Raw genomic sequence first — 20,953 nt, forward strand, 5'->3', positions numbered from 1 at the left:
AATCTTCTTGCTGTCCGCCCCCAATAGCTGAGTGGTGCCGGCACGGTAACTCAGCGTGTTCGGTCACAGGGTTAGCTGCCCTCTGTAATAAAAAGACTGAGTTAATGGGTCAATGACGAACCGAAACGGGTGTCTTGCGACGTCCGCCACGAGCAGATGCAAGGAACAAAAGCGAACAAAATGAGATAAAAAAACAAAAAAAGTAGGCAGCGCGACAGGTTGTCAATCCTAAGGGCCCGGGTTCGATTCCCGGCTAGGTCGGAGATTTTTTCAGCTCAGTGGCTGAGTGTTGTGTTGTCCTGATCATCATCATTTCATTCCCATCGACGTGCAAGTCCCCGAAGTGGCGTCAAATCGAAAGACTTGCACCCGGCGAACGGTCTACCCGACGGGAGGCCCAGGCCACACGACATTATTATATTATGTCTTCTTGCTTAATTTATTATCGGTCATTCCACCGAATCTCCCAACTGCCCACCCTGCTGAGGCTGCTAACATGAAACCTGCGCCGCGCAGGGTAGCCGTGCTTTCTTGGGAACCTTGCCGCTGTTCGCGCGGCTCTTCCCGCGGGATGTTCGAGTCCTCCCTCGGGCATGGGTGTGTGTCGTGTCCTTAGCGTAAGTCAGTTTAAGTTAAATTAAGTAGTATGCAAGCCTAGGGACCGATGACCTTAGCAGTGTGGTCCCACAGGAATTTACCACCTACCATGCAACCTACGTACTGATATAATACAGTCACCGATCTGCTCTAGTTTAAAGCCTCCCTAGTCATTTGGGTTGAAAATGCAGAGTAATTTTCGTATATGTTCATTTCGAATTCCCCATATCCTCTTTTAATGGTAAAAGATGGAATGCAGAGAATGACAATATGCTTTATGCAAACACATCCTACAATTAGATGCAGATGAACAGATAGACTCCTTCTTCCTAGTTTTCCATAAAACGTTGGAGATTGTGCCACAAAGTAAAATGCTAAGCAACACACGACGACATGATCTTCACAGAAAGGTCTGTATAAATGCTTCACTAATGGACGCGCTGTCCTGTAGTCTACACGATTACGAATGTTCAACAGGAACGAATGAAACATCAGTTTTGTCCCAGAATACATGATGCTGTAAATACACACAAACGTTTTGTTTGAAAGGATATGCAGCATTCTAGGACAGTTCGGTGACAATACCATTGTGTACAGACATGTATCGCTGTTGGATGCTCGTAGGAAACTGCAGAAAGACTTGGACAAACCTTCCGGTACGTATAATTAATGTCATCTCTCTTTAATTTGCGACAAAAGCGAGATGCTGCCTATAAGTAAACCGTGCGCTCTTTCGAGATCTAATCGAAAACACAATGTAACCTCAAGCATCGTCCCGCGAAAGGCAAAGGTGCCGAGTTCGAGTCTCGGTCGGGCACACAGTTTTAATCTGCCAGGAAGTTTCATTCTACGAGAGGGCTTTCTCACTGTTAGGCGCGTTCACTGAACGCCTTCGAGAATCGGCCCGCGGTTAGTTGTCGCTCGGCACTAAACGGAGGAAGTCCACTGGGCATCTGCAGTTTGTGATTATATGGGCCTGGTAGGCTAAAAGTACCTCCCGGAATCGAGCCGCATTTGAAAAACTACCATTGATGGGACACGTGGCACTGGAATTGCAGGACGGCTTTTGTTCGACTCTGCTGTTTTGTAATCTGCCGATACACAGACAGGGTGTAAGAGTAGAAGTGTATGGTATTGTTTGGCATTTGGGTTTTGTGCATTGTGGATAATATACGAAAATTGTGAACTGGTTGCAGAAAGAGTTAGCATGCAGGCAAGGGAAATTTTCTCACTTTAATTCAGACAGTCAGGGCGTCCTGCTTTTGAGTATATTTCTCTTATTTTAATCAAATTGTCTAGAGTGCAGGTGTATTTCACTGTTGTTACCTGATTGTGTTTCACGTATTTTTCTTTATTGGGTTTTGAGACTGATGTCTAATTTCAGAGTATTGCTTGTGCTGGCTTGTATAAAAATATCCTATTTGTGAACAGCCGGCTGGCGCCTTTGGTTTTGATTGTTTGACATCGTTGCTCACTGTTTCAATGTTGTTTTAATTGTAAAGTTAATTGCAAGTTTAATCGTAAAGTGAATGATCATTGCTTAAGGTTCAAATGACTCTGAGCACTATGGGACTTAACATCTGAGGTCATCAGTCCCCTAGAACTACTTCAACCTAACTAACCTGAGGACATCACACACATCCATGCCCGAGGGAGAATTCGAAGCTGCGACCGCAGCGGTCGCGCGATTCCAGACTGAAGCGCCTAGAATCGCTCGGCCACACCGGCCGGCGATCATTGCTTACATGAACATTTCTTGTACATGATGTATGAATGCGGCTGTCTGGCTCAAGTCAATTATTTGTCCCTTATGTGCAGTGGCAATCAATGAGATCTCAGAATGAAATTTTCACTCTGCAGCGGAGGTGCACTGTTATGAAACTTCCTGGCAGATTAAAACTGTGTGCCAGACCGAGACTCGAACTCGGGACCTTTGTCTTTCGACCATCTGGTAGAGCATTTGCTCGCGAAGTACAAGCGTCCCGAGTTCGAGTCTCGGTCCCACACACATTTTTAATCCGCCAGTTAGTTTCATAACCGCGCACACTCCGCTGCAGAGTGAAAAACTCTTTCTGGAAACATCCCCAACGCTGTGGCTAAGGCATGTCTCCGCAATATCATCTCTTCCAGGAGTGCTGGTTCTGCAAGTTGCGCGGAAGAGCTTCTGTGAAGTTTGGAAGGTAGGAGACGAGTTTCTGGCGGAATTAAAGCTGTGAGGACGAGTCGTGAGCCGTGCTTGGGTAGCTTAGATGGTAGAGCACTTGCCCACAAAAGGCAAATGTCCTGAGTTCGAGTCTCGGTCTAGCATGCAGTTTTAATCTGTCAGGAAGCTTCAGGGGGATGTCAGTTCTTCAACTGGGACACTTTTCTTATACTATATTGTAATTACAGCCTGTGCCTGATATGAACCAAAGGCTACCCTTTGTCTTGCATTCGTTTTATTAGTATAAGTAGCCTAATTAAGATTCTCTTCTCTGTTTGAATGTAGATCTGTTTATCCCGTACAGATACAAATAGATACTTGAGAGTTGGATGTCAAACGATTTTACATTGTATTGATTAATTATTTTACTGATTATAATAATTGTACTGATTAATGGTATTGTACACTTACACTTGTCGTAGTTGCTAAACTTGTGATTAACAAGAACATATATTGATACAGTATTCACACTAACTATCTTTATAAATATATCACATTTTACTATATAGCACCTTACCGCTGAAAGCTCCTCGCTAGCTACACTGTCTCAATAACAGACACAAAAAATCAATAGTTTCCGAGTTTCTTGGCTGCCTGATACGAAAGTGAATCACATGGCAGACATGGCCAGATCTTAATGCAACTTCACACACGTGTGCACCATTGGTGGCTACGTAAATGATTAGATTTTCTAAGGGGTTAACTGCCCCTTACTTATTGAGTACGATACATCTTTGCCTGATGAAGGTCGCAGTAGGTACTATCGATAGTCGAGCGCCGAGTGCGCCAGAAAGTAGTGAGTGTTGAGACTCCAAGTAAGTTGTTTGTTGACTGCTAAACGAGCAGGGCGGATTTTGGCAGGACGGCGGACTGCAATTACAAGCGATGAAATGCATGAAATGGTTCAAATGGCTCTGAGCACTATGGAACTTAACATCTATAGTCATCAGTCCCCTAGAACTTAGAACTACTTAAACCTAACTAACCTAAGGACATCACACAACACCCAGTCATCACGAGGCAGAGAAAATCCCTGACCCCGCGATGAAATGCATCGTAGCCACGGTAGATGGCGGACGAATGATCTTCTTCTGACCACTTGCCGAGTGTTCTTTAGATGTTGCAGACTGTGTGATTGACCCATCGTACAGTAAACAGCTGAATCGTTCGATATTCATGTCGGGACAAACCTGGATGGTGTTTGTGCACGGCCAAGCAGATGTAAACGGTCGAGAGATAACACAGCTATACAAAAACAAGTGCCTGGACAGGCACCAAACACATCACACAACATATGAAGCCCTCTTTTGGCGTTTGTGTGATCACGGGTCCTTTCTGACTGACGAATGTGCAGAGAGGCGGCAAACTGTGCATACAGCGGATGTGCAGCACCAGATTCTACAGTATACTGAGAGAAACCCTAGTACAAGCTCCAGGCGAGTGGCCCGCCAAAATGGCGTAGGCCAAAGTACGATTACGTGTACCCTGCATGGCTGCCCCTACAGTCCCTATCACCTGCAGCACATAAGGAACACATGGCTTGTAGTCAGAGGAACTGTCATTCGTCAGTGGCTTCTGCCGTGGCAACGATGCATTTTCGGACACATGTGCATAGCACCTTTTCTCCTCCACTTTCAGTCAGGAATCCGTCCCTGCAGAAGTCGATTTTATTACTGTTCACGCCGTATTTAAACTCCGTTGTGGTTCGATGCTGCTGGTTTCTTCTAAATGCCGCTCAAGTACATTTAAGGAACACCGTCTATGGGCGGCGATTTGGTGTAAGTTCGACTCGGTCATCTGTGCCACCTCGTACGTCCTAGTCGATTCACCGCAAAGATCTCTCGATATTCACGACTACTACCTACTCTTTTGATTGGCTATTGCACAGTGAACCTCACTGCTTTTACAAGCCTAGTAATTCGCCTGTTCGTGGACAAATGTTCAGACGTAAGCTTGTCATACCTCAAAAATTGCTACTAACAGATTTCTGCTGTTTTGACCAAATTTCATGTAAATCCTAAAGTATCTTCACCACTTGTAAAGCTAGTGTCATATCTGCCAGCCATTGATTTATTTCCCCTGTACCTGGTTAAAATGCTATTGAGGTTCTTTTCAGTGAAATTGTGCTCACATTGTTCAGGAGGCATCGCCTTTCATGTTGAAATTTCTGTGTAAAAGATACGTATATTTAATTATTTTGGCTTCACCGTGGTAATTATTTATCATTGGGCTTTAGGCTGTTTGTGACGTTGCTATATTTACTTATTTTGATCAGATGATCTTTTTGACCTGTAATTGTGTATAGCAAGTAACGACCGGTATCAATTAATGAGTGTGGTGATTAAGCTATCAAAGAGGTAAACTAAGGCCAGTAGGTGACGCTAGCATTAATAATAGAAAACAAGTCAAAGTGTAACTTTACAAACTTCTGTGGACTTCGATTAAGCACTTGTCAGCACCTGTGGGACAACATGGCAGAAATACATTTACGCTACTTCTATTGAAGAGAAACTCATACTAACAGCAGAAAATGTGCGTCGTTAGGTAACATCGTAAACAACGTTACAGAGACCGTCTTTAGGCAATAATCAAAATAGAAGACTATTTCAACAAGTAACTGGTGTGGTACAATGTAAACATAAAACCGTGGAGGTAATAAATAAATTATAAGTTGTGACGGAATGAATTTACAACCACCATTAAATAAAATGTTATGTAACTATCACCAAATGTAGTCAAACTTCAAAGAGAAAAATGTCATCTATGACATACCACAATCATTTGGGGGAGCCCGGATTGGTGGCCACAACTTGAAATAAAACGACTATTATACGATAAAATGAACTTTCTTGCTCTGTAACTTCGTATTAGTTCGTATAACTGTTCAGATGTTATCAGTTAACCATAAAAAAAGAAATGTTATCACTACACTAGTAGAACAATCAATGGATGACGTACAGTGTAACCATTTACATAAGCCTGGATGAGTGGCAATTATTTTAAATAATTTGTACGATCTAATACTAAGTTAAAGAGTAAAACCTACCTTTTATTGAATAATTGTTCTTTTATTTCATGTTGTTGCCACCAATCTGGGCTCACCTGAATGGTTCTGTTACGTCATTAATTACATTTTCGTCTATTGTAGTCTGACTACATTTGGTGATACTTGGAGGTTGTAAACTTCATATATTATATTTTATTTATTATCTACATCGGTTTTATATTTATATTGTACTACACCATTTATTGGTTGCAATAGTCTTCCGTTATGATCATTAACGAAACGTTCTCTCTGTAGCTTTGTTCGCGATGTTGCCTAACGATGCACGTTTATGAGCTTCTCTTCCATAAAAGTAGCGTAAATATATTTCTGTCAAGCTGTAGAAGAGGTTCTGACATTCACCTAATCGCATTGGATAGAAGTCCGTGAAGTTGCTTTTTCACTTGCTTTCTATGGTTGACGCTAGTGCCACTTACTGGCCTTCGTTTACCTCTTTGATAACTTCATCATCACACTCACTTTGGCACTAGTTTTATTCGAATAGACGAAGGCACTGTCAAATAAGCCTACATGAGATGAGATCTGTATTGCATTTGGTCTATGTGCACACTTTCGTAAGCGTTGTACTAAAGTTTGATTTTAATGTAAGTACGATACTAATTTAAATTTCTGGATATCGGAATATTTAGATGCATATTTATGTACGCATTTTCCATCGTTAATTTTCTTATACTCTTCATTCCGCAGCTTCTGTGTGATAATGACATTTTGAAACACGTAATGCTGAATTAAAAATTGTGCGATCAAGTTACTATATTTCAATTCTGAATGGTCGTATTTCTATGAAGAATGGAAAAAATTTGTCAGCAATGGCGGTCTTTCAGTTCTGTACCAAGCCATTGCTTCCACCAGAGAACCACTCATCCACACCAAGTCCACTTACTCTCATGGTGCCTACGTAAGGTACACTATGGAGCCAGCCGAAAAGTCGCAAATCTTCCTAGAACAGATGTTCTCCAAACTCATCCATCAGAGTTTTCCGATAACTACATCTTTCTAAGTTCTCTGAGTCGTTCTGTAATAGTTACATGAAAGTTATCCAGTCTTCTGACGATGCTAGTTGTACGTCTCTGAATTCTTGCGGTATCTGTTTTCATGCCTAGTTAATTCCACACTCTGTCGTCATGTGTTAAACATACTTTACAGATACATTGCGCTTTCCCCGAACACATTCAATAAATCCGCCATTACAAATCCGTATTCGTGACCGCCCAACTTCATATCGCTACTTAACGATATTCATTGCCTGATAAGAAAGTGAAGGAACCAGTACAGGGGAAGGAAACGAAATGGAAGTCAATGAATTGGGAAGGTATGCGCTGTTGTTGCAGTGATTACAAAATCAATTTAAATTTACGAAACAATAGACTGTATTAGCGAAATTATCGGCATGATGGTGTACTCCTGCAGCGTGGGTGCAGGCATTAATGATAATAATGGGCGTATGGCATTGGTGGCCGAGAGACCCCTCGCGGGGCAGTTCGGCCGCCGCTCCACAAGTTCTTTAACGCCACTACGGCGACTTGCTAGTGAATGAGGATGAAACGATGATGAAAGACACACATCTCAAGGCAGAGAAAATCCCTGACCCCGCCGGGAATCGAACCCGAGGCCTCCTTGCGCGGGAAGCGAGAACGCTACCGCAAGACCACGAGCCGGGACGGTGCGGACATTGATACAGTTGGAAAGGGCATCATGAAGCCGTTCTATCCTCACATGGGGCAATCCACCCTACAACTAGTGGTTGATATCCTGGTTACTGGCACTGAGCCAGAGTTAACATAAGGCGTGGTTCCACGTATGTTCTATCAGGGACAGATCTGGCATCTTGCTGACCACAGGAACACGTCAACATGACACACCTCGAACAGGCGCGTTCCACTTATGGACCCCTAACTCCCTGTTGAGAAATGCCACGAAGATACTTTCAAATGAGAGATAACACTGAATATCTGGAGTGTACCATTGTAACGTCTTAATTCTCCGAATCAGAGCCAGCCGCGACCTCTAGTCATACCCTCGGTTCTCCAAACTGTGATACCAGGAATAACCCCACTGTGCCTACCTACAACACTGGATCGCCGACGATGCTCATCCAAGGTAGATTCATCAGCACTCCAGACGCAGCAGTTTATGTTGTGGTGTTATTGGCCGCCTACGCATGAGACGGTATTTCCCTAGTCTGGCTTTCACTAATCTGCTGCCGGTAGTGCGAGATGGCAAGCAATGTTGCTGGAAGTACACTGCTTATTCTCGGATGGCAGACGCGGGTGGAAAGAGGTTACGATGTGCTTGGTGTACAATACGGTGACCCACCACAACCTTTAGGGCGTCTATCCATGTCCTTACGCTCCCCTGTAGTCTTACATCAGTCCACTGTCACACCTCAATGCCCCAGAAAATCTACGTACTGGACGATTCAACCAACTGGCAGCCATGAGGCCCCCTTTCAAACTGTGTTATGTGCTCCTGGTCGAGATTCTGTTTTTAGCGTAGTGTGCACTGGCATGAAATTTCATTGCAGATAGAAACTGTGTGCCACACTCAAAATCGAGATCATTGCCTTTCACAGGCAAGTGCTTTTCCACCTCAGCTACCCAAATAACTAACGACCCGTCCTCACAGCTTCGCTTTCACCAGCACTGTGCCTCATACCTTCCTAACTTCACAGTTCTCCTGTGAATCCTGGGGTGTACTGTCGCTCCTCGAAGAAGGGATGTGGCGGAGACGACACTGCATTTCGCGGGCAAGTGGTCTACCAACTGAGCTACCCAAGAGCTTCACTTCGACCAGTACCTGGTCTTCTACCATTCATATTTGTTGTGACGACTTGTAGCGCAGCCCATAGAGCACTTGCCCGCGAAAGGCAAAGGCATCGGATTCGATTCTCCATCAGGCACATATTTTAATTCTCCAGGAAGTTCCATATCAGCGCACACTCCACTGCTGACTGAAAATTTCATTCTGGAAACATCTTCCAGGCTGTGGCTAAGCCATGTGTCCAATATATCTTTTCTTCCAGGAGAGCTATTCCTGAAAGTCTCCGACAATTTCTGTGAAGTTTCTAAGGTAGGAGGCAAGGTACTGGCGGAAGTGAAGCTATGAGCATGGTTCGCCAGTCGTGCATGGGTACCGCAGTTGGTAGAGCACTTGTCCGAGAAAGGCAAAGGTCGCGACTTCGAGTCTCAGATCGGCACACAGTTTTAATCGCCCAGAGCAAGCGTCGTCTTCGTGATGTTCACGAAGACCACTCAGTATGGAAGCTGTACATGCTGTTGTACAACCAACCAGGCTGGTAACGTTAATAAACATGAACAACACTATTTTACTCTCTAGGCCGTTATATGTGTCACTGAGAATTGCAAGATGAAACACTTCCTTATTAACTCACCGTTGTTAACTAGTGTAATGTAGCCTAACAGTTTAGAATAGTTTGACCATGTGCAACTGATGAAGGATGATCGGTTAATATTTGCATGGGAGTTGTTCCGTATCAAATTCAATAAAACTAATTATGGTGTCAGGTAGCAATAATCGGTACATACCTTTTTATTAGGGTTCTATGTATATTGCCTAAACGGCATGGATGAAGCAGTTACTCCCTTCGTCTGACAAAATAAAAACAGTTCACTCGTCACAGGTCCCTGTTAATATCGTCACACGCCAATACACTTCATGTAGCACTGAATGTATAATAATCCTCATTGCAATCGTTGGTGCCCGGCGCGGTTGTCGCGTAATCACGGTACACAAATGAACACTTAACCACATCAACATATCACTCAATTAATGCCATTTCCGTATTTGTTGGAGGTCAGGCCCACTATACCAAAATTCCGCTTCATCGAGCTTCCGCTCAGTGGCTTGACATGTTTTTAACACGCGAGCGCAACTGGCTGTTGTCGACTGTCAACGTCCGCTGTTACAATTATCCCACGGTGGAAGATTGGTACACATCTTCTTGAACACCGGAATCCAAATTTCATTCAATTTCACGCCATCCTCCTTCCTACTGAAATTCCTGGGGTGTTTCACAGTCTCCATGGCCTCACTGTATAGCTTTTTGTCCTATCCGCTTGTGGCTGTCAGTACCTGAGTCCTATCAAAATGAATGTCGTGGTCTTCTGATGGTAAAACATGTTCCGATAAAGCTTATCTGTCAATCTTTCCTCTCCTGCAACTGACCTTCTACTCTTCGAGTCGTTTCTTGACAGATCGCTGTGTAATAAACTACACGGAACCCAATAAATTACAGCTTTTTACCAGGGGTTGGAGAGGATCCTTGGCTGATTTTAGGTGATCTTGTATCCTCCGTGTGGGTGTGTAAATTACGGCGACTTTCCGCTTTCCAGCATTTTTCCTATGCGGTCAGTCACGTCCATAATGAATGGCAGGAAGACTTTAGATTTCGTCGGCGCTTGCTACTCGACCGTATAGTAGCGGCTTCGGTCAAGAATACCATCATAATGACCGGGAGAGCGGTGTGCTGACCCCACGCCCCTCCTATCCGCATCCTCCTCTGAGGATGACACGGCTGTCGGGTGGTCCCGGTAGGCCACTCGTGGTCTGAAGACGGAGTGCTTGAGCATCACTATGATGATTATTAATTGTGACAATTCCGGCAGTGAAAGTTTACATTTTATTATTGTCCTGTTTCAAGAAGCGATTTATTTTATGTTTGTTTTAATCCACGTCGGAGTAGATGTACTATTGATGTTTGATAACTAAACTCGTTCAGTCATTGCTACCAGGATATTTTTTGTACTGCAGTCAGCGGACGCATCATTGTTCGGAATTTGAGGGCAATTTGCCAAATTGTCTCGCTGTCATAAAGACTTGTGCATCATATGTTCAAGGATTTTCAGAACGCGAAAGTATATTGTACAGTTATGTATTTTTGGCTCCATGTTCACTTATTTCACACAACGCTGACATAAGGTAAAAGTGAATATTACGGCAGCGCTTATGAGTTTTGCGTATTACACATGCCTGTCTCAAATTCGAATAGCGTTTTAGCATAATTATGATTTGGCTGTTTCCTCCCTTTGCATATCCTCAATGGTGTTGATATCCGGAGATCGAGTCCAATGCCGGAAAGAGTCGAAACCAGAAAACTAAATACTACAATCTTCAGCGTTAAGAAATGTTCACATATGTATTCTGCATACATCACAGTAATATGTTCGTAGGTTTGTAAATAAAAAATAAAACGTACTACTTCCTATTTCATCATAAAACGCACGCAGACAACTGGAAATATTCGCTTTCTACGTAACTTTCCTCTGCACCTGTTGCTGGAATTATTATCCATAAAGAAACGACCCCAAAGCGCTTAAAACATCAAAATATCGTGCTGCATACGATTGAGATAAAAATGTTTTCACCACTTTTTTGGTTCTCTTTACTTGCCACGTTTTCCCCGACGCTGCCTTTTTCGGGTATTCACCTTTCATGAATAGCATGTGTTGCCAGCCTAACTTGCTTTATTCGTTTTGTCGCAGGGTGTAAACGAACGGCGGTCGGTGTTCGTGCAGACTTCTACACGTTTAATCGGGAAATGTTTTTGACGCTTTGGTGAAAATCAAAATTGCGCCTCAGATAGATGCCCTGGAACTAATGCTGAGTCTCATGCATCATAATTAGGTGTGGAGGGGAGTACGAAGAAGGAAATATAGAAGAAAGTCGCATAATGCACGGATAATATGCTTTTTACAGTTGGGTACGTTAAAATTCGCAATGGAGAGGGAACTAACACTGTTGTTCAACGAAACTAGAGTTTTCGAAAAGATGATGATTCAGTAATGAAATAAACCGGTTTCTACGATTTGAATCGAAACAAGACGAGGAATCTCATTTAGATTTCACTGCCGAAAGAAATGTTTCAGGTGGTCTCAGGAGTGTTCATGAAGGAAATAATCGGGTATCACCTCAGTTAGGTTATTATTTATGACGGAACGTCATATAAACACACCGTCTATAATATTTAGAAATACATCACGGAGAACCGTTGTCTCCACATCATTATCAGAGGATGACATGGCTGTCAGTTGCTCCCGAATTGCACGTCTGTGGGTAGAACTCGGAGCTGTAACCTGTATTTTACGACTAGATATCGAATGATGTGACCGGGTTATTTACTCATTGCGTTAGTAATATCACCTTACATTAATTAAAATGAAACGGAACTGAATTACAAACACCTGAACACTCACGAGTATGTCCTACGTCAGCAGGGGACGTAAAATATTATGAAAAAATGAGGAACACGCCGAAAAGACATTCTGTCGGTTTTATATGTCCTCTGTGGGTGGTGATATTGAACCAACAGAGCGAAAAATTTTCCTGTGATACATCAGAGGTACAAACACGTTCTGATTGGATGTCAGTGCATGAATTAGACTCCATGTTGGTTCAGCCTCTAGAAAATGGACGAGACTTGTAAGGTCCATCGGGCAGGAAAGGTTAAACGTTTCTGTATGCGATATAATTATCCTAATTTAATCTTAGTCATCCCTAGGAGAGGGATACACTATGTGATCAAAACTATCCGAACATCTGGCTGAAAGTGACTTATAAGTTCGTGGCGCCCTCCATCGGTAACGCTGGAATTCAGTATGGTGTTGGCCCACCCTTAGCAATGATGACAGCTCCCAGTCTCACAGGCATACGATCAGTCAGGAGCTGGAAGGTTTCCTGTGGAATGGCAACCCATTCTTCACAGACTGCTGCGCTGAGGAGAGGTATCGAAGTCGGTCGGTGAGGCCTGGCACGAAGTTGGCTTATGAGCAGCCGCTCGACCATGAAATCCCAGTTTTCTCTCCTCCCGCCTAACTGTCATAGTACTTGTGGTGGATCCTGATGCAGTTTGGAATTCCTGTGTGATGGTCTGGATAGATGTCTACCTTTTACACATTACGACCCTCTTCAACTGACAGCGGTCTCTGTCAGTCAACAGACGTGGTCGGCCTGTACAATTTTTTGGTGTACGTGCCCCTCCACGTTTTCACTTCACTGTCACTTCGGAAACAATGGGCACGAAGATGTTTATGAGTCTGGAAATCTCGCGTACAGACGTGTGACCCAAGTGAAACCCAATCACCTGAGCACGTTCGAAGTCCATGAGTTCTGCGGAGCGATCCATTCTGCTTTCTCACGATGTCTAATGACTCGTGAGGTCGCTGATACGGAGTACCTGGTAGTAGGTGGCAGCACAATGCAGCTAATATGGAAAACGTATGTTTTTGGGGGTGTCTCGATACATTTGATCACACAGCGTACGTAAGGCTATTTGTACCTGGATTCACCATATCAATTTGGTTGTAGAAATTTTCTGTGTAGGCTGTCGTGGGAAAGTTTGCACTTATCTCCAAGCACCTACCACTACAGGGTTTTCAAAATCATTGATCTGGTGGTGAAAAAACTATCACTACCAGTATTAGGCTGGCCAGGGGAGGGGAGGAGAGGTGGTGGCGAGACGTTCCTGATCACCAAAGTTCGTGTCAATGTTCTGCTTGAAATACGAACCCTCTCCATAGTGCCTCATGAAGTGAGAGTGCGTGATGATGATCTGCCCGTCGGATTGGGATATTAAGCCTGGCGGCCCCATTTGCGAGGAGTAGGCTATGTGCTGGCACCGGGTTACACCCTCTCCCTTCTCTCATCATTATCACCATCACGACCATACCCATCATCAAACACAAACATTACACTAACACCTCGAAAATAAATAAAGAACTTTCCCATGGGTCTAACAAACCTATGACAATTCGTGCTGCCCACGTCTGTATCTGATCAGTATCCACTGTTAGCCCAGTTTGATGTGGGGCCATACACTTCAGCAGTATTGTAGAGTGTCGCACGAGTGTTTTGTATACACTTTCCTTCGTAGCCCTACTGCATTTTGATGGTATCCTACCAATGAACCATTGCCTACCTGCTCTTTAACCTATGACTGAGATGATGAGATCATTTCACACTTTTACCAATTGTTACCCCCTGATACTTTTTAAGAGTTGATCAGTTCCAACTCCGCCGCACTGGCACTGTGATCGTACGAGACTACGTCTTTCAGTTTCGTGAATATCAGTTATGGATATTTGCACATTTTCCTAATTTTATCAAGGTTACTCTTTATATTGACTGCAAGGTTATTAATATTCAGGATAAGCAGTGGGGGTCCCGACTCACTTCCCTATGGCACACCTGAGCTTAGATCTGTCGATGATCCTCCATGTAAGATGAGATAGTGTGTCCTCCCAACCAAGAACTCCTCAAACAAGTCATAAATCTCGCTTGATACCCCTACGCGTTCACACTGTCGACATGAGTATGTGTGGTATTGGGGTAAATGCCTTTCGCAAATACTGCATCTATCTGCCTTGATCCGTAGCTTTCAGGACGTCATGTGTTAAAAACGTCAGCTCGGTTTCGCATGATCGACGTATTCGGAATCTATGTTGGTTGACATCGATGAGGTCATTATCTTCAACATTGCTTATTACGTTTGAGCTCAGAATATGTTCTAATAATACGCAATAAATGCACATCAAAGATATTAGACAGTATTTCTATGGATCACTTCTGAGGTTCTCACTGACGTCAATTTCTGGTTTTTATAAGCTTTCTATATGTAGTATTGTGCGAGCTTCACTGCTTTATGGGAGTGCTTCAAACTCTGGCATCTCTAGGGTTTTAATAGTGTCACCTGTGCGGGCTTCTCTTAGAATATTACACTGGGCTGGAGACAGACACCTAATCCAAAAGGAAACCTTGTTTGCTACCTGCGTAGCAGGGTCTGATACATAATACATACCTGACCAATTTAGAGTTACCCCTATCGTTCTGAATCTCATGGCACAAGTCCTTGAAATCTCAGCCTAGCTTGTCATAAAACGTTTTCAGTTTCTGTTCCAAGCTTCCACTCGACCAGGTGGCCACCAATTTCGATTCAGGGAACAATGCTGCAAATTGTGAGCCTTGTTGAAACTCCACGAGTACAGGTGGAATGATCCAAGTATGGCCTCGGAGTCCAGACAATAGTTATCGCTTGTTCCAACAAGCGACACAGTCCGCAGTAAGGTGCACTTAGTTCCTTCAATTGCTGCCTCAGTGTAGCGAATGAGGCCCCCAGGGCATATCGTTTTCCTTCTTATCCCTTGCTGCTAATTCTCTAAGCAAAGCATGTTTTAACTGTCGACGGTTAATAGACCCCCAACCTTTTGAATTAGATTCCTATTGACACAGGACACACCGAGTTTCCCACCAGGTGATATGAGTTAGTTTCCGTTTCAATGGAACACAGCACCTCGAACTTACTGGTTAAGGAAATGGATGGTCTCTCTCTCTCTCTCTCTCTCTCTCTCTCTCTCTATATATATATATATATATATATATATATATATATATATATATATATATCCTGCCCAGAGCCCCTGACAAGTTAGTTCCCCAATAACGGTAACCCCAGTCACTGTGACTATCCGGATCCTGCAGGCCAAAAGGCTGCGACCGAATCTGGCCTAGGATCTTTGTCAGCCACAAACGAAACCTGTTCATCAGACGAACCGGGTATATCCTTCCATCAACCACCTGGAAAGTCTTTAACTACCTGCCACACCGTAAAACGACCTCCCAGTCGACCACAACATTGGTGTCATCCACAGTTCGGGTAGTAACCCCCCCTCACGGTGATGTCCACTGACGACAGCCTCAATCTGCTTGACCAAAGCCAGCATCATTTGGAGATGTGCACGAATTGTCATCAATCCACCTCGCATCTGGGCGCAACATTCACAATTCCTATCCACATCAGAGACAGTGAATGTGTACACTGCACAGTTATAGAAACGCAGAAGTGTGGATACTAAATACACACATACCACAAGAAATTAAAGACGTCAAACGTCATTTACTTTTTCACAGACGAAGCTATCGAATTTGTAGAATTCAAGTTTGCGGTTGGAATTCTAGAAATTCTGTATCACAAGGTTGTCGCAATCTCAGTCGTTAACAGATTGAAATATGTTTTCACTCATGGTTTCAAATCGCTATTCAGATGTCTACCAGTGGGATTCCGGTATTTCCACTAAAAATATGACCAAAATACGTCTGTACTTCCCTCTAGAAGTAATCACATTGAGGATCAAAGGGACTACATTCATCCTTTTGATGTTAGTCTCACGATGAACACATCATTAAGAAGGTACAAAATGTTAGCCAGAAGTAATTATTTCAAACCACTCTTCCTCAGTTGTCGAAGCTGAACTAATGTTTCAGTTGTATTTCGCAGTCAATAAAACAGTCGCATCATATTCATAAATACATAGATATATGTGACAAAAATGAAGCTAACGAGCAGTTCCGCATAGTTGCTGTCCTAAACAGATCACGAGGCATTAAAACAAATAGTGACATCAAAGCATACGAGGTGCGACAATAATGAAATGAGACTGATTTTCTTTGCAAGATGTGGCAACCGTGGAAGCTTGCGTAGGCACAATACCTTTGACCTTGGTCTATAAGCTTGTTCTAGTCCAAGTAGCACATCGATGCAACTGCTCAGTCGTGAGTTGTGCTGTAATAAGTTAACATGTGTTTGTGTCTCTCGTCGCGGAATTGGAACTGCATAATATCGCGCAACGGCATGCCACATCTTTTTGTGTTAAATTGGGTCAAAATGCGATGACAACTTATTGTAAGCTTCAGAAGGCTTTTGGAGATGAGGTTATGTCAAGAGCTCAAATTTTTCGTTGACATAAAATGTTTATTGAAGGCAGAATGAATGTTGAAGATGAAGACCGCAGTTTACGACCATCAACCTCACGGACGGATGTCATCTTGGCCAGGGTGCTGAACTCGTACGATCTGATCGAAGATTATCCGTGAAAATGATTGCAGAAGAACGGAAAATCAATCGAGAAACGGTTTGTCTAGCAATAACTGAAGATCTCGGTACGAGAAAGATTTGTGCAAAAATGTTCATCAAAAATCTCACACCACAACATCGAGAAACACAGAAAAATGTGGCAGCCGATCTGTTAGAGCAAACGGAAATCAATCAAGAATTGTTGAGCCATGTTATCACTGGTGATGAATGTTGGTTTTTAAAGTACGATCCAGAGACAAAACGCCAAAGTTCGCGATGGTGCTCAAAGGGATCAACCAGACCAAAAAAAGCTCGCATGTCAAAGTCAGAAGTGAAATACATGCTTGTGTGCTTCTTTGATTCCAAGCGAATTTTTCATAAAGAGTGGGTACCTCCTGGACAAACAGTTAACCAATATTACTATACAGAAATTTTAGAAAGACTTCGTAAAAGAGTTCTTCGTGTCCGAGCCAACATGGCTGATAGTTGGATTTTGCATCACGATAAGGCTCCTTCCCATACTACTCTGTCAGTACAGCAATTTTTAACATCAAAACGAATTTCAGTACTACCACAGCCACCTTATCCACCAGATATCACTCCAAGAGCCTTTTTTCTATTTCCCAGAGTCAAAACGGGGGTCAAGTGACACCACTTTCAAACAACACAAGATGTCCAAAATGCCGTGACGAGGGTCGTGGAGTATATTACAGAAGATGATTCCAGGAATGTTATCATCAGTGGCAGAAGTGCTGGAAAAAGTGTGTACAATCAGAAGGGAACTACTTTGAAGGAGACAACACTAAACTTGACTAAAACGGTAAGCAACATTTTTTTTCACCTCAGTCTCATTGCTTTATCGTCGTACCTCGTATATCTGTTATACGATTTGCATCGTACAGTTTTTTTGAGAGTGAAAAATTACGTCCTGGCAAATTCATAAAGACTTCATTTCCCCCCCACGAACAAAGGTAAGTGAGGATGTATGTTGTCTTTTTGGTTTTCAGGCCTCCTCTCCGGTGTCTTAGCTATACACGTTTTACCGTTGAGCCGTGGCAGCGTTGTGCTATCTTGGGATCCTCCGACTGGCGACCCGATAGGAAGCAAGAGTGCCAGACTGCTTTGCTCGCTTTATCGCTGCTCGTGATGGAGGAAATGGCGGGACCCGCGCCGCGGTTTGTGGGCTGGTACAAGGCAGCGGCAGGTACGGACTGAGGGGCCGGTCTGTTGACACTGTGGCCGGCTGTATTCGCAGCCGCACGCACGAAAGCACCACTGAGTTTGGGTGAGAGCTACCGAGCGAGAGAGAGAGAGAGAGAGAGAGGGGGGGGGGAGAGAGAGAGAGAGAGAGAGAGAGAGAGAGAGAGAGAGAGAGAGGGAGGGACAGAGAAGAGAGTCAACCAGCAACATGCCTTCTCGATCGTTCTCGCTGCATGCAGTTTCGATGTTGGCGCCTGGAATAGTGCTTTGAATGATGGCAAATGGAGTACTAAAGAAGTCGTGGTGTATATTGTGTTCATTTCCTTAGCGAGTTTGGAAGATGTTTTCTTGCAATTACTGTAGCATATTTGAAGCCGCGAGTGTAAATTTGGTATGTAATTCTGCAGGCTTTCGTGGCCGTTGTCACTGAAGTTAAAATCTTCTGGTTTATTATGCCGCGTCATGTTTCTTCTAAGAAGAAACATGACGCGGCCTAATAACCCAGTAGATTTTAACTTCTGTAAATTTGTTGATTTGCTGAATTATGTCTTTTTATGTGTGCATAAGCAGTGTTGTAAGGGCAGCTGGCTTGTTAGAACCTCCGAGTTAGTCTCTGGTTACACCAAAATTTCATAGATGGGCCACTGACTGAAGTGGCGAATTTGTCTTTCACCTGTTCCGATCAGAGTCTGCCAGCGGTACTTAACGTGCACTGGTGTTTCCATTTATTGTTCTTCAGCTTGAAATATATCATTATCTGTTGTAAGTTTTGAGCAATGTTAAATCCGCTTTTAATGTTTTAAACTTATATTCTTTAAAATTTGTTTTAGACGCGTTTAAATCTTGAGGGTCTGCAACGTCAATGTTATCTGTAAATGTGAAGCGTAAAGACCGTGACAAGCGAGTACGCTTGTACGTGTTATTCTCTAATTTCAAAAGATCATTAAGCGTCTATTGAGAAATCTGCTATAGGCTGTCACAAGTGTCTTACTCTTGTATTGGCAGTTTTAGCACAGTCATTGATATTCCTGCTTATAATTAAAACGTTCAGGCCGTGTTCACTTAGAGTTAAGTAATTGCTTAGCAAACGTTATGTTACTTTAATATAGCCCTTAATTCTTGAAAAACCTGAACACCTCATTGCCGGAGCTCTTAATGTGTGTGCCGAGCGGGGTAGCGCGGTCTAGGGCCCCTTGTCACGGCCCGTGCTGCTAGCGCCGTCGGAGATTCGAGCCCTCCCTCGGGCATGGGTATGTGTGTTGTCCATACTGTAAGTTAGCTTAAGTTAGATTAATTAGTGTCTAACCTTAGGGACTGATGACCTCAGCAGTTGGGTCCCATGAGACCTTACCACAAATTTCAATTTTTTTTTTGTTAATGTGTTTCCGGTATTTAATTAACTGCTTTTTCAAGCTTACTCTGTCAAGTGACCTAACATAACGAAGCTCAGAATCTATTTTCTGTATTTGAGTTTACACACATCTACTGTACTTAAGTTTTTGAACGTTTCAATTCCATCTGTAATTTACTGATCTTGAAAGTCAGGTTGGCCTGACTTGGTTGCACAATCCTGGTAACTCGTTGGAAGATTACCAGACTTAAAGTTGTCAATTTGCCCTCTTTCTCAGAGGACTGATTCTCGTTCTTCGTTGTTCAATTTAATTTGGAACGATTTACTTAACTCTAATGTTATAATTGTGTGGGTTTTACTCAAGGGCTTTCTGACAGTTCAAAATTTTGTGACTTTAACTTATTGTCTACTGAGTTTTAGGGGTGACCCATGTGGGGCAAGCATGACCTCGGCCTACTTATTGTGATAAACAGTAATTTAAATTATCGTGTTTAAATTTGCTTCAGTATGAGAAACTTGTTCTTCAGCATTATAGAGAAGATTGTGGTTTCATCTTACATTGTGATTGTTGGCATATTTCAAATAAATTTGTAATTTCTTGAGGAAAAATGATGCTCTCTGCCTAGGTTCGCCCTTCCCATTCTCCTATCTTTCGTTTATCTTATGCATGGACTTTTCAACATCTTATGCGACTGTAAAAAGTCTACATAAGACTATACGCTTTTTTGTTTTATTTCGAAGCATCATCAGTGGTCAATCTAAAAAAGTGATTTTTCTTAAAACTGTTCGCCAAGATTGTAAACTATTATGTTCTAAATTATTTCTTCTATCAATTAGTCAGTTATAGTTATTACTAATGATTTTGTTTTATACTTCATTCCTAAAGTTGCCTATCCCCCCCCCCCCACCCCTGCGGGTCTAGGGGTTAGAATAGGCCCGAGGTATCCCTGCCTGTCGTAAGAGGCGACTGAAAGGAGTCTCACTTTTTGGCTCTATAAGTTCAGGTCCCATTTTATGGTTTGAGCTGCCACTTTCCAAATTCTACGGAAGTGCGAGCCGTATGGGGAAGGACACCTTACGTGGTGCATGAGTTATCCATAATACCCTTAGATTCGATCTCCAGAACTCTTGTCATGGCTTTGCATCTCTGCGTGCAATTCAACTATTTGGGCGAGGAATCTTCTGGGGTATGTCATCTTCCTCCGTTGTCTCCTGTACTCTTTCGCCCCAATGACAGTATTGGATTTCTCTGCACCCAATATCCAACACAGTAGCCAGTCCGTTATGGTGGGGCTGTTACATACCCATTTGGCTGTAGCCCCCTGACAACACAGGGATCGCACTGCTGATGCCTGAGCTGTAACTCCCCACATATGCCGAGGAATAGATGCCTGTCTTCCTCGGGGCAATGGCCATTATACCAGGTGGCCTTTGTTGTGGCTGGGTGGCCCCCTTGGGGGGAGTCCCTGATCGTAGTGAGTGGCATCAGGGCTGATAACCCGCAAGGAAGTGGACTAAGTCATCTCTTGCTGGTGACTGTATGGTGCCAGCAGTCTCTAAGAAGGGCAAGATGGATTACATTGCTGACAGATGTAACCTTAAACCGTTTCCCTCCCTCATTACACCATAGGAGGAACATAAGCCTACAGAAATAAGAGCGCCGTATTCGCCTCA

The 20,953-nt window shown here is 43.3% G+C and overlaps 1 protein-coding gene across 1 annotated transcript in view; it reads right to left on the reverse strand.

Annotated features, from left to right (window-relative positions):
- Positions 1 to 20,953, reverse strand: part of LOC124594448 (suppressor of lurcher protein 1-like) — a 320,389-nt gene that overhangs the window by 159,824 nt on the left and 139,612 nt on the right. The window lies entirely within an intron of this gene.

The sequence above is a fragment of the Schistocerca americana genome, chromosome 2 (genome assembly GCF_021461395.2).
Source record: "Schistocerca americana isolate TAMUIC-IGC-003095 chromosome 2, iqSchAmer2.1, whole genome shotgun sequence".
Taxonomy (NCBI): domain Eukaryota; kingdom Metazoa; phylum Arthropoda; class Insecta; order Orthoptera; family Acrididae; genus Schistocerca; species Schistocerca americana.